The 13,870-nt window shown below is 35.4% G+C and overlaps 1 protein-coding gene across 1 annotated transcript in view; it reads left to right on the top strand.

Moving 5' to 3' along the window:
- The first annotated feature begins 12,837 nt into the window (after window positions 1-12,837).
- LOC137401572 (mothers against decapentaplegic homolog 9-like) overlaps window positions 12,838-13,870 on the top strand; it is a 28,907-nt gene continuing 27,874 nt past the window's right edge. The window contains exon 1 of the mRNA XM_068088001.1: window positions 12,838-12,891. The gene's annotated coding sequence lies outside the window, so the exon portion shown is untranslated. The remainder of the gene's footprint in view (window positions 12,892-13,870) is intronic.

Raw genomic sequence — 13,870 nt, 5'->3', positions numbered from 1 at the left:
ACAAAGAACACCAAAGGAATCGAGTTGGCATTCATTAAAGGAGGGTGGAGCTTGCTCCGCTAGACTGCCTATAGAACTCGAAGCATTGCAAGTCAGAGGCAAAGCACCTTTGCATCTTCTCTATATATATATATGTGATTCAGTATATACTGATTATATACAAATACATTTGACTACCACTGTGCAATTGATCTGAGATTGGTGTGGTACCATGAAGGCATCTTTCAGACATCCGCAACAATACATTTACAAAACTTATTTTTATAAGTTTTCCAAATCGGCTGAAAAAGTGATTTTGAAACTCAAAATCACCATGAAAGAAATTTTTGATTTTCTCCTGTTGTTTAACCCATTGCATGCAATTTTCTAATAAAAGTTACAGCCGTTTGATTTTCTTTCGAAATTTGTGATGTGCCTACTTTTTAAATAAACAAGCCAAGACTTAACTTAATCGAAATAAACTGCGGTTACTCTATTCTACACAGAATCAGCTGAGGGGTCTCAAAGGTTTCAGCTACAAGAATGCTCTTCAGATGAGGCTAAAAGTTTCATATCCGATGCTGTGGAGGAAGGATACTGTGATGATTCATCCCCCTCTACGAAATACTTCAAGCTACGGCTGAAGCCAGTCAGACAGAAGAAAATTCGTGAGCTCTACAATTCTGATGAAGTAAGTTATTATCTTGCATTCTAAAGCTGTTAGTGTATAAGGTTTTAACTAACCAATGCAGTAATACCATGAGATACAAGCTTAATGCGTTTGGTGACTGAGCTCATATAGCAGTTCACTCATATTTCAAATTATTTTTTCCTGTATAAAATAACTAAATACATATTAATCTGTTCTCACTCACTGAAAAAAACAAGTCTGAAACCAAGAGATTACAACATTTAATTGTTCTAATTCACCGCCTACGCTCACAAAGTAACAAATACTGCTGCCTCTAGCATACTGCCAAAGCTGCCTCTAGCATATTCAACTGCCTAGCCGGCTGCATTGAGAACTGTCTCATATACGTGTATCTCAAATTTTCTCGTAGCTAAAGGCAAAACTTTGCTCCATATTTTCCTTGTATCTAAAATTTTTCCTGTCAGGACAGTTGTATGTCAAGGTATTTTTGGATACATAAATGACATTGATAGAGACCTAATATGGGATATTAGTAAGGTTCCAAAGAAGCGCTATACTGAATAATATTGAATGAATGGTTGATAGTAAAACAAGTTACTACTGCTTTAGCTAGCTGTGAACAGCCGAGCCAGTTTACCTAAATTGACCTAAGTTTGAACCTGAACAATAATTGTCAGCCCCTGCTCATCAAATGCATTACACCTAAGAAGTTATGTTCTCCCACATTACTCAGGTTTATACTATGAGTGAGCCAGTGAGGGGCAGAGTACTAATCATAAATAGTATGAAGTTCAATAATGGAAACAGAGCTGGTTCCGAGGTTGACTACAAGAACATCAGAAAGCTGTTCAAAGACCTTAAGTTCGACATTGTCAAGTCACAAAATGAGCTAACTGACCTTAGCGCTGAGGTAACTCGACAGACTACTGCCCTTTTTTGATTCCATGTGGAAATGCCTGCTGTCATAAAAGTTCTTATCTGTTAACATGGCCACTTATTAGTCATTTCTACTAAAATAAATAGCAGCTAGATTAATAAGAACTGCTGATGAGTATTGTTGTGTTCCAAAAGGCCATCTACAGTGAGATAAAGTGTGAGACCGAACGAAAAGAGCATCTGAACTTGGGAATGTTTGTCCTCGTTATCATGACGCACGGTACTATAAACAACCAGCTTCTGGATATCTTTGGTAAAGTTATTCTACTAACAGAGATTCAAGACCTGCTCTCCGCTAACAAATTCCCTGCAATGAAGAGCAAACCCAAAGTGATAATCATTCAGGCTTGTTCAGGTGGTAAGCTACGTATATTAAATACTACTTTTGTACAAGTGGTGATGTGGCGCGGTCAAATTAGCTTTATCAACAGTTGCTGCCCTAAAAATTTGATGGTTTTAAATTGCTTGAAACATCAAACTATTATAAAATATTCTATTAAAAGTCGCATTACCAACCAACATAGGTTGCTTTAATACACTGTTTCCATGCTACGAATGGGTTTGGAGTTGCCCACTGCCAACAGACTCGTACCCTACCGTTTTAACGATTCAGAGTGTACTATATAGATCTTTTCAAGATTTGTGATGTATCCCTCAAAACAAAACTTATTTAAGTAGACTCACTTTCAGGTCACTGCCACTTTTCAATTCATGCATAATCAACTAGTTCCACTAAGCCAGGATACCTGATCGCAATTGTAGTTTTGTGTTGCTTATTACTGTGCTCTACATTACGAGATATCAACAAAATTTACTACTTAGTGTACAGAGGTCGCATGAACGACAGTCGCTTAGTACGCTGAAGTGTTCAGAAATTTATTGACCACCACTGGGGAGAGCTTAGCCGAGTATTAACGATTCAGATCTATATTTCTACGATGTCGAAGAGTACTCCCATAGCAAATGTCTTCGCACAAATTCAACGAAGCAAAATGGCATCGAATGTGTTTGGAGTTGACCATTTCTATGATTTGGAGTGGAACCAACTCTGAACCCATATGAGGCGTGGAAATGCAGTGATGATCTATAGAATACATAAACGCAAAAGATGCTCCTGAGTTGCCTACGAGTACCCCAAAGGGGTAGGCGTGATAATCTATATAAGAAATATCTATCATTGAATGGGGTGTGATAAGCATTTGTTCAGCCGTAGATGTATCTGAAACCTTGAAGTTATCCTCTACATGCCACATTCAGGAATATGCAACCGAAATGGCAAGATAATTACTCTATTGATGAGCTGCAGATAAATCTATTAAAACAATTTTAGCGGTTATCAAGCATTTTTATTATATAGCAATCATTCTGTCATAATCTACAAACATTATCATTTGGAAGGACCTCAACTTGTATTATGCCTTAAAAAGTCAATGAAACAAACCTTACATGATTAGCATGTGCTGCCATGCAGCACAGTAAAAATAAAACTATAGCACTTTTTCGATCTTTCCAAGGGGTATAGAATTAGAATTCTATGCAGGAATCTGAGAGCACCTGACAGTTTGGCTTGGAAGACTGAACCGTTATATACATGTATGTAATAACGCGATAAGTCTCCTATTTACTTGAGCTATCTTCTCAATTCATATAAATAATTTGTCAGCGGATGCTGACAGCGAACAGATATGCGTGCAAGTGATCTTTAAGTCGCTGGATCACTGACACTATTATTTTATAGATATACATATAGGTTATTTCTTTAAGGCTTGTCTAATTGTTATCTTGCTCTTAGAATTTCTAAGACATCAGAGAGCTTAGCTAGTGTATCAATCATGTATTTTATTGTTTAGATCGACATGACTTTGGAGAAAGTAGAGAATTGTCTCCAAATTTATCAAAGCTTCCCGAAAAGCTCACTCCATTTAGTTATCCTGGTACCATTTCATCAGAACTGGCTGTTACAAGTACATCAGTACCACCCAATCAGCCATGCGCCATTGTTACCTCAGGTGAACTACCCAGTAAGTCACCTGTAGTCACAAAGGCTAGAGCATCCCCTAGCCAACAATCTATCAGTATCAAGGAACCACCCAGTCAGCCAACTGCCATCACGAGCACTGGAGACCCAACCAGTCAGTCACCTGACATCACTAGCGATGGAGAACCACCCAGTCACTCACCTGCGAACACAAACGCTTGCGGATCACTCAGCAAAGCATGCGCAGTCACTAGCTCAGAGGAATCACCCAGGGAATCATTTGCAATTTTTAGTACAGAAGAGCCACTCCGCCAACCTTATACAGCCGTTAGTACTGGAGTGGCAGCTTGTCAGTCTTCTGTAGTCACCAGTACAGGCGAAATACCCATTCCATCAGCAGCTGTCATTTGTATGGAACCTCCAGCCAATCAGTTACCTATTGACATCAGCATGAGCAAACCATCTAGTGAGCTCACCACTGTGCCAGCTCAAAGCCCAGTTCCCGCTCCACCAACATCTTTGAACGCTGATGACTTTTTTATTATGAAAGCCAGCAGTGAAAGTAAGAATACAGTATAATTTAGAATAAGATTATTTTACATTGTAAAAAAATACAGTAGACGCTAATATAACGTAAACCCTTTACATAAACTTCCGAAAAATTTTCCAAGAGATTTTACGGTAAAAGAATTTACCGTAAAACCTCTCGGATGCCATGGCATTCTATTTTTCAGCCATTCCCCTAGAGTGGCACTTTATTGGTGGTGACATCCAAATAGACGTGGCATTGTGTTTTTCGAATAGCCTGTCAGAATTTTGGAAAGATAAATTTAACCCTTTTACCGGCAAGGTGAATGTAGCATATATTTTGCACTCTCCTTCATATGAAGCGAAATTAACCCAATTGCATGTAAGAAATATGTTATAACTTACCTCCAGGTTGTTGTAGATCTCTAAATAAATAAGCATTGGGAAGCTGAGTAATATCTCTACCGATTGATTTATGTTGCTTGCAGTTAACCTACGATGATCTTATAGCCTGGGTTGCAATTTGTTGGAGCTTCCAATTTTTTATTCCATTATCTTAAATTTAAAAGATATTTTTATTTTTCATGTATTACTAAATGTAACAACGTTGCATAAAAGCCCGTTGCATTAATTGATATGCTTGCTACAGTTTGCAGCCAAAACTGGCTTTTTATGTGCTATAGAAAATGAGTTGTAAGCATTTATTTATCGAAAGCCAAGTTTAGATAACAGCAATGATGTTATCAAAAACTATGCTATAAATTTGCAATTTTATATAATAATAATAATAATTGATCAAATGCTACAAATATACATTCAAGAACAGGTGACATAAACAAACCATATTTAAAATACATGCAAAAACAAAAATTAACATTTTTGAAACAAAGATATTTGCATCGTTATGCTCAGCTATTTGTTAGTATCCATTTCATCTTCTGGCTGTTCAATACCTTCCACAGTGTCTGTTGATCTCAACCCTTTTTCTGCACTGCTGAACAAGTCGATATTAGCCTCCCAACAATTTTTTAGCAGAGCATAACTTTTACGCGTTAACATACTTTTTGCAAAAATAATGAGAAAATTTTAGTCACGTGTACAGCTCAATCGCTTAGCATGCTAAGGACAAGTTTTAGCCTCACAATAGTAGTACAGATTCCATCGTAATTGCTAAACCGTTTTTCACAGTTTACTACTTACTACTAGCCTAGGAACTACTATTAGCCTGATAAAGTTATTAATCAACTCTATGGTGTTGCTTTCAAAGTTTTAATAAAAAAAACAAAAAGCTTTAGAATTGGACAACGAGATAATTAATTATTATTGATATAAACGATTCATTATTAATACAATTTTGTGGACAATTTTCTACTGATCACATGCTATTATGGTTCGTAAAGATCACAGAATGTCAAAGCAGCGATTACATAGCAGTGGAGTTCAATTAAAGGGTGCCGCTCTATTTTTCAACCCTTCTATTATAGTGGCAGTCAAATAAAGGCGGCGTTCCAATACAGATTTTACAGTATGTAAAGTTTTTGCTTTGTTTTGTGTAAAAAAATCCATACAATGTAAAGGGTCTAGTCAATGCAAGTTCTCAAATTTGATTTGAATTATAAGAGTCTATAATTAGCCATCAAATATCGTTTTCCCCTTGCAAAACTGTGGAAAGAAAATGATGGACAGATTTATCCCTATTATATATAATAACAGTCTCGTTGTCTATCGTGCACAGAGAATAAGTAGCCGCATAAGTATTCAGAAATGATCAAAGGTGGTCACTTGGTGCAGGTGTTAGGGTGTTGGTCTACCATGCTGAGTAGCACAAGTTGGAATCTTGTTAATAGCGGCCTTTATCCTAACCTCTAACACTGGCTTCGGACAAACAAACAAACAGACAGACGAACAGACACCATTCTTATTATCACAAATATATATTTTTGTTTTACTTTATTTCAGACACACAACTTTTTTTGCAGCATAGACCTTGTCTAAAAAAAGTAAAAAAATCAATTGAAATTGTCATTGAAAGCACGAGCTTTCCTTAACTCCTTAATGTAAAATTACTGTAGTCATGAATACTAAACCTAGTGAACATGAAAAGAAAGAAGAGAAAATTTGTCGATACAAACCAATAATACCACAGTTCCTGTAGTCATTAAATTAAAAATTTTATTTTAGTTTTTTCTATTTGAATGGCCAAAGGGGTGAGTTTGATATGAACTTGGAACAGATAAAGCAATTTACATGTCTTTTGGTTCGTAAAACTTAAAATCACTATAACGTATAACTATAACGTAAACGTTCGTGGATGAATTAATTACGTTGTAAAAGCGTCTACTGTATTAGACTGTGTGTGTATTCCAGCATAATTCAAACAATTTTTGTTACGCACATAAGGTGTTAATGATATCGAATTATGTTATAGCTTATGTCGCCACAAAGTCTCGAACTCATGGCTCATGGTTTATCAGAATTTTAGTAGCCACTCTCTATAACCACTCATGCCACAGAGATATCGAGAGCCTTTTCAAGATAGTAAGTTAAAGCTATAGAGTTCTCTATCTTCGTTTATTTTACTTATCTGCCAATTTATATGAGGGAGAAAATTCTTACTATTCTTTTTCTGTTATTTTAGAAACACCTGAATTCTATTTGCACTCTTTCGAGTTCTAGTACCACATATGTTTTTAACACCTGTGAACTGCACCAAGAGCAGTCGTCATGTACCCAAGAGTTTTCTTATTATTGCTACTAGTATGTTAGGCTGTACTGTGTGCAGAGAGAGATTGTCAGGTGTAATAACTATATGTATAGTTATTCTTCAATTTGGTGATTGAGTGGTACAGTTGGTAGTGCGCCTGACTGCAATATGAAATGTCTGAGTTTGATTCTCTCGGGAGACAACTTTTTTCCTAACACTCTTAATGCGGCTTCAGACAGACGAAAGGACACAGCTTTAATTATAGCAAAGATTATTACCAACAATTTCATGGGTTTTAGAAAGTGACTGACATTTTCTAGTTCCCTCCAATATACTCGAGCCTTCGGTTGATATATTTGTTTTAGATACAGGCACGGGTGAGAGAGGTGAGCCTAACTGATGAAAGTGCCCATACGGAGGAATATTCAGGTGGTAATGTACCGACAAGCATATGCACATTCACAAACTACAGGAAGTTGTATCTTTTCCCTGGAGTCCGAACATCAAAAGGAATGACGACTTCTCATTGATTACTGACAAGCTTTTACCTATATATTATTTAGCAAATAGCTTGATATTTTGTGTGATTTTGCAGGGTCATATGCATGAAAATATGGGCAAGCCATAAAGCAAAAAACATTGCATTACTTATGAAGACTTCAGCGCTATATACTGAGTATTTATTTAATCAATGTGCAGTGCGTCTATAAAAAGAAATATATCACATTATATTATTTTATCACAAATTATACATTATTCAAACTGACTGTAGTTTTCCTTCATCGTCGTGCAACTCTTCACTATATATTAACTTTGACTTGAGCGTGTAGACAATCCCTAAAACACAAATCTAAACTGCACCGGAGAAAGATATCATAAAGATATGAGCTTGCTTTGTGGTTTTTGTGAGTGTGAACAATATACCAAAATGATTAAAATAAAGCTGTTACAAAATTCAGAAAATGTCTGATTTGTTGGGATTCCTTGAACAAGCATCCTGCTTAACAACCTTGAAATAAGCTCGCGTCACATAAAGGTAATTTAACATTCGACAATTGACCTTTTTCAAAACAAAGTGTTTTAAATGAAGGTAACATTTGTGGCTAATGATCATTTCTAACATCTGTGTACTAAACTTCTGTGAAGGATTCGTACTTTTTAGAATGATCGGTGCTTATTAGAATCCTTGAAGGTTTACTTGCAACAAAATTCACATTACAGTTATTTGGTATCAAAAGATTCACCATGTTTTACTCTGCTGTGTTGTAGGTGCAAAATATGCGGAAATGTGATTACAAGCTCTTAAAAGCTCAAAAACGAACAGTTAATCGCAGCCATCACGAAAACGCTGTAGGTTGGAATCCCTTTCCAAAACGGCTCAAATGGGATGTGGTTGAACACAATGTCTTGTTTACACTTTCATGCAGCCTCATTCGTCGAAATATTTTTACAAATATACTTCACGCATTCAACAAAACCATGTCTATTGTCCTTAGGCATCTATTTCATCATCATCATTGTAATGCTGTCGCTTTGAGCACTGATTTCTCAAAACCTACCATAAAAATTCGTTTAATTTTTTAACCTTATCTCGAAGTAGTGCATATCATCTTCTGATAAACATGACAAGCCTGTTGGTCACCTATGATAGTGGAAAAATGCTGCAGAAATTGTTCGCGCTATTTGGCAGTAAATATGGGTCACAGGATCAAATTACGACTCAATGATTAGACCAAACTGAAGCGAAACTGTAAAGTAGCGAGCATCTATACTTGATAAGGGCTTTCCGGTAAAACCCGAAGTGTTTGTCATAAATTGGTGCTACGAAACGTTTTATATTGAGCCTTTCATCGGTCTTTCATTTCACGTGATTACCGTGAAAGGAAAGACTGATAAAAACAACCGTGTCAAAACAATAACCACGTTGAGTTGAGTACATTGCCAAAATAAAGGGAATCCAAACTACGACGTTTTCGTGATGGCTGCGATGAACTTTTCGTTTTTTAGCTTTTAAGAGCTTGTATTTACATTTTCACATATTTTACACCTACAACCCAACAGAGTAAGATATGGTGAATCTTTCGATACCAAATAACTGTAAAGAGAATTTTGTTGCAAGTCAACCTTTAATTTCTCCATTAAAGTAAAAATAGATTTGCACATAGATAAATGATAAAATTTTAGTTGAAAGTTTGAATTTTACTAAAATACATACTAAAACTTCTTTTAAGTATGTATTTAGTAAGCTAAAGTTATTTAAGTTCGATTCAGAGTTTATGTTACACAGCTGTCTTGAAAAAAAGAACTCTTTACGATACGTACTGCACATAGTATATTGTAATAATACATTTTTTTGCAGATTATAACTACAAAATGCACTAAAGTTATTGTAGGTAACTATGGTTACTAAGGTTAACATATTGTTTTGTTACCATTTTTTAATGATGATGATTTTGATGACTTTTACCAGGTGTTTGCATTAGATAATTACTATAGATCTCTATAGCACTCTATACAATATTCGTGCCTTATGACACCAACACTGAAACGAACTAAAATCATATAATTGTATAGCTAATAATTTTTCATTGTAATTGTAGCAAAACAGCGTATTTAGCCATTACTTGCATTTACAGTGGTTTTATTTTTTTCTCCTAATTTATTTGAACTGCAAAAAAAGCTTTTCTCATGATATGAAGTTCAAAATTTATAATGGTTAATGTTGTATATATGTTAAATAAAAATAAACTTAGTATGTATGTATGTATATATATATATATAAATTGTTTCCTCACCCCGGATACCCCGGATGGGTGGCGATTTCTGCTCTAACTCGGGTCTCCTACCAGAGACCTGGGAGTTTGAGCACTCGCCTCAAGATCTTAGCTGTTTCCAATAGCGCACTTTTCTGCAACTCACCTGAGTTGATTGCTGTTGGTATTTGGGCAAGCCACATTTTATGCGCCCGTGTTATTGCGCCCAGTGCCCCAATGACTACTGGGACTACAGTTGTTCTTACATCCCAGCATTTTTCAATCTCTTCTTCAAGAGGGAGATATTTCTCTACCTTTTCTTTTTCTTTGCTGGCTATATTGTAGTCATTGGGTACTGCTATATCTATTATAGTAGCTCTCTGGTTCTCCTTGTCCACCACCACTATATCTGGTTGGTTTGCTAGGACATGCTTGTCAGTCCGGATGTAGAAGTCCCAGAGGAACTTAACGTGGTCATTTTCATTCACCTTACCAGGAGCTTTTCACCAGTGTTGTGGTTTATTAAGGCCATACTCGTCACATAGACTTCTTTCATATATATATATATATATATATATATATATATATATATATATATATATATATATATATATATATATGTATATATATATATACATATATATATATATACATATATATATATTTATATATACTCATGCTACAGACAGTATTGTTTTGGCTATTGAAGCATCATCAGTGCAGCTCAGAGCTTAGGCAAGGGACACAAATCCCATTACCAATGAGAGTTGACTTTCTGCCATGAAACAACCAGGTTGTCTCACAGACTTTAAGAAAGTCAATGTGCTGGCATATATATATATATATATATATATATATATATATATATATATATATATATATATATATATATATATATATATATATATATATATGAAAGAAGTCTATGTGACGAGTATGGCCTTAATAAACCACAACACTGGTGGAAAGCTCCTGGTAAGGTGAATGAAAATGACCGCGTTAAGTTCCTCTGGGACTTCTACATCCGGACTGACAAGCATGTCCTAGCAAACCAACCAGATATAGTGGTGGTAGTTGGGGCACTGGGCGCAATAACACCGGCGCATAAAATGTGGCTTGCCCCAAATACCAACAGCAATCAACTCAGGTGAGTTGCAGAAAAGTGCGCTACTGGGAACAGCTAAGATCTTGAGGCGAGTGCTCAAACTCCCAGGTCTCTGGTAGTAGAACCGAGTTAGAGCAGAAACTACTACTACCCATACGGGTTAACCGGAGGGAGGGAACAATTTTTTTTTATATGTATATATGTATATATGCACATGTATATACATATATATTTCTATATATAGGCTATATATAGGCTATATACACAGTATATATTTATATATAGGCTACTGTAGTAAACTTACAAATCAAGCGAGATATTCTAAAATACAAACTCTATGAAAAGAGTGGTGGCCATGACAAAGGTCATGGGAGGAATAACTCCGAAGAATTGTACCATTTGGATCGGTCCAAAAGACGTCAGGCTCATCGTGGCGCTTCGGACACAGAAAAGGATAATAGATCGATGAAAGGAAAAGGTGACTTAGACAATATATATAAAAAGGGACTTTTGGACAGTGGTTGACCTAGAAAAGATGACGGATGCCACGTTACTGTTCGCTCGTTCGAAGAATTTTTATATGTTCATGATTACTGCCAGAATAATCTAGTTTCTGTTTCAACCAAGTACTAGTTGTTCAGGTTATTTAAATAATATTGTTTCCGTTTTTATTCATACGTTTTCTCAAGATAAGATTTTGTAATTAGCCCTTTTCATTATCAACATATGTCTTACTGTTTTGTTACGATTACTATTCCCTATCCAGTATATGTAGAATGTTCTGGGCTTTTTGTTAGTGTTTAGATTGTTACACTGCAATGGCTCATGGTCTAGCAATAATGTTTTATTGTTACGAATGTGAAAATTTTTAGAAAGACAGCAGTCAGCAAGACGACATGATTAATCGGTTTGAACGATAACCGTCAATCTCTAGGCCAATTGCTTACGTAATATTAATACTGCCACAAATTTTTAGGCAGTTCAGTTTGTGTTTAGCTCTTTAATTAGACGCATGATTAGTATTACTATAATAAAGTCGTTATTGTTGAAGAAATATCATTATAATCGTCACCAACAGACTAACAACAAGCTCACACAAAATTACTACAAATAAACTGGATAATTCAATAATAAATTATTCTCACAAGAGTTGTGTTCTCTCCTGTTGGTTTCAGCAGGTTATAGCATTGGCAGCGTTGGTTTCAGCGCACTCTGTTGGTTTCAGCAGAACACAAGTGAGTTGGGTTCAGCTCCCTCCTGTTGGGTTCAGCAAGTTGTAACGTTGGTTTCAGCGCAGTGACTAGAGGTAGGGGTTGTCTCCACTCTACTCTTGCGAGTTTTCTTCACTATATATAATATGTGTATATATATATATATGCACATAAATATGCATTAAACTTTTACTCGATGTTGTAACAAATATGCCTGCGAATAGAGGCAATTTATTTTTCATATCATAAGTGTAGATCACTAACTAAGTAGGCCTACATAGCCGATGATTGTGTGAAACTTCAAAGATTCGCTTAAAGCTTGCTATAATGTTTCCTGGCAACTAGGAGATGATACTAACCAGATAAATATGTTAGTTCTAACCCAAATTTTTACTATGCAGAAACATCCATCTCTAATAATTTGTTTCATATGTAATGTATTTATATACTATCCTCAAACTATTCAGCTGCTGTTAATGCATTTAGACTTCGATCATACGGCCTGGGACATTGATAGAACGTTATCTAGCTTAGAACGGGAGAGAGGGGGTCCGTAAGAAGCGACACTAAATGCAAAAATTGAAGATTTAAGTCTTCAGTTAGCGCGTTTTATAGACTTTGTTGGGTTATGAATTAAGTCATCCTGCAACTTTTGCTATTAGACTTAGAATCCAATAGTTGGAACTTGCGCCAATATTTTAATACATGTACGGTAACTGTAATTATTTTTGCCAAACTCTGCGTATATCTACAGCGAGCTTTACAGACAGTTTGACGCCAGCATTGTTCTTTGGCTTACTCAACCTTAGAAACAGTAAGGTTTAACATATTATATTTTATGCACTGAAAATAAGGCAAATTATTTTGTTATACTTTACAAATAATTACCATATTGCTCTTAACACAATCAACATTATTGTAAACGTTAAACTTTGCTCGAATTGAATCATTTGCGCTGCGTAATAACTGCCGCTCAAATAAGTAAGTAGGCTTCACCAAAGAGAAAAACAAGCGACTGTGTAGCGAGTAACGTATTTTGGTCAAGGTAAGTTTCAGACTATTTTTGTTTCGCTTAGATTTGAAATGCTAAATTTCGATTTTTTGCTATTGAAATACTAGCTAGGCTGTTTTTATTATCAGTATTAACAAATTATGCATATGAACAAACTGTTATCGCCCGATTAACTCGGCGCTGTGTGTAATAAATATAACCAGGCGTTTATGATTATCGTCCATAGTTCTGAAAAAAGGTAGAATGGCTTATCGCTTTTAATAAACTCATAAACAATTGATATCGTGACTGTCTGGCGATTGATTCAATGCTTGGGCATGCGATAAACCAAAATTATAAAATATTAAAATTTCGAAGCCGTATGTTTAAGATGTTTTGGAACTTTTCAAATCACTTATTCATACAATGAGTAATTTTCACCTAGGGTTGTAACCGTTTTCAACTTATTAAGAAGTTTTTAAAGTTTGAATTTCTACGAATCATAACTTTGAGCTGATGTCTCAATATTGTGTCATTTGAATCGCGTTGTACCGCCTCCTTATGATCGATTTGTGAAGGCATTAAATTTCGGTAGTTTTGCTATTTCCTATGTGTGCTTGCAGAATTTGTTTATATTTTAAATTCAATTTTTAATACACCCATTATTTTGAGCTTGATCAATTGTTTTAAAGGTTTACATGTATGGAAAAGTGTACTTAAGTTATTTTAACGTTTAAACATTATTTGACGTGATTTTCTTCAAATGTAGTGCAACATTTAGTCGGATGCTGTTGACGGCTCTTTACGAAAGTGGATAATTTGCAGCATGAATTTTCAAACTTTTTTGCATTACCAGCGTTATGATAACTACTACTGCTATGTTGTTTGAATTTAAAAAAAATAAATGGAGCAGCATAATTGTACAATCTATTGATTTATTATGCCACAAAACTAGTCTAATTTTTTTGGCAGCAATCTACCTTGCGACTTTTGCTGATACTCACAAAATTGTTGAAGGGTCTGACTGTGTAAT

Source organism: Watersipora subatra, chromosome 8, assembly GCF_963576615.1.
Source record: "Watersipora subatra chromosome 8, tzWatSuba1.1, whole genome shotgun sequence".
Taxonomy (NCBI): Eukaryota; Metazoa; Bryozoa; class Gymnolaemata; order Cheilostomatida; family Watersiporidae; genus Watersipora; species Watersipora subatra.
This window is presented reverse-complemented; position numbering and strand designations above follow the sequence as displayed.